This window comes from Dipodomys spectabilis, unplaced genomic scaffold (genome assembly GCF_019054845.1).
Source record: "Dipodomys spectabilis isolate Male_0828 unplaced genomic scaffold, ASM1905484v1 ptg000129l, whole genome shotgun sequence".
In the NCBI taxonomy this organism is placed as follows: Eukaryota; Metazoa; Chordata; class Mammalia; order Rodentia; family Heteromyidae; genus Dipodomys; species Dipodomys spectabilis.
The window spans coordinates 2,493,908-2,495,703 of NW_024870806.1; positions in this window are offsets into that span (position 1 = coordinate 2,493,908).

Genomic DNA, 1,796 nt, shown 5'->3' on the forward strand with positions numbered 1-1,796 from the left:
CTTGAATTTAGGTCGTCACAACTCTGCCTCAGCCTTGATTACCCTAGGCTGGGGTGCTGCTTTTACACCTACAGATGATCCAGGGATCCTAGGACCAGAGTTCAACTCCCAGCTTTGGCAAAAAAACAAACCAACCAAGGTAGAATAGAAAAAACCAGGAAGTTTTACACAACAGTTTTATCTTTGTTTCCTTAGCACTGTGACCATCCTGGGTCTTAATGACTCGGCTTGAAAATTGTAGGAGACCTTGCATGGCTGAAGGCTGGTGGGCTGTCAGTGAAGCCTGAGCCCAACCAAGAAACCTAGGCCCTGAGTTCAATCCTGGGACTGCCACCTACAGGGCTGAAGATCCTAGAGAACTCATTCCTATCTATAGGAACAATAATAGAATGTTTGTAATATACTAATTAAATTACTAATCAGCTAGTCATTCTAGTATAAGATTATATGAAATAAATATAGGTCATTGATTAATTTAATTAATACTTTGTGAAGTCTCCTGCTGTGATTAATTAATGGAGGCATAATTTTAGACTAAACAATTTTTAGTAATAGAATATATAATAATAAGATATGGACGTCATCTTTATATAGAATTACACATTAGAATCTATATAAATATCTATCTGTCTCTCTATAAATTTATTTATAGATGTATATACAGATGTAAATACACACACACACACACACACACACACACACACACACACTAGAATCTACACATCTATCTGTTTATATATTGGCCACTCCTAGGGCTTGATCTCAGTTCCTCAAATTTGCCTTACATCTTCATTTGCATCAGACTGGTGTGCTAACATTGACCCATTCATGAAGTGGGCCTTCTAGGCCCGAAGTTCAATCACAGAACTGCCAAAAGCTTAATCCTGATGGAAGAAGCCAAGTGTCCCACTTGTTTTCCTTATCAGTGAAAGTGCTGGGTCTAAGGAATGATGTATAATACATAGGCAAATCTGTGTCCTATGTAATAGGATATAAAAAACGTTATACATGTAACCATACTCTCTAAAATATATAATAAATAAATAAAACACAAAATAAAATGAATAACTACACTAACTGCCATATGCAGTAAACATGTGTATGTAAATATAAATCTTGTATTTAAAATGTATACGAATATTATTTTTTGAGTGCTAGGGCTTGAATTCAGCCACTGGGAACAGGCTTGAATTTCTTGTTTTCCAGCTGGGTGAGCTTCCTCTTCCCCCACAGTGCTGCAGATTTACCCAAACCCTGAGTTCAAATCCCAGGCCTGGCAGAAAAATGGTGTGAATTCCAAGCCAAGGAGCCTCATAATTTTTAAAATATTTTTAATGTATGTCTGTATCTGTCTGTCTGTCTGTCTGTCTGTATGTGTGTGTGTATTTTTATTTTGTCAAGGACAGGGCTTGAACTCAGGGCATGGCAACTCTGCCTCAGCTTTGATCACTCTAGGCTGGGTTGCAGCCACGGGACACACAGCCGAACCAGGGTCCTCAAAGGCTTACAAGAAAAAATAAAATAAAATGACACAGAAAAAAAAAACGGCAACATTTTTCTTTTCAAGGTGACCATCTTGGGTCTGAATGACACAGCTGAAAAGTGTTGGTAACCTGGCATTGCTGAAGTCTGGTGGGCTTCCAGGGAAGCCATTGGCCAACATGGCAAAACAGGCTCTGTGTTCGAAGCCTGGTCCTGACCCCTAGGGAGATCCTAAGAGTCTCGTTCCTATTCACAGGAACACCGATGGAGGGTTACGAATGTCATGGTTGAATTTGCTGTTCCTGAATGATACT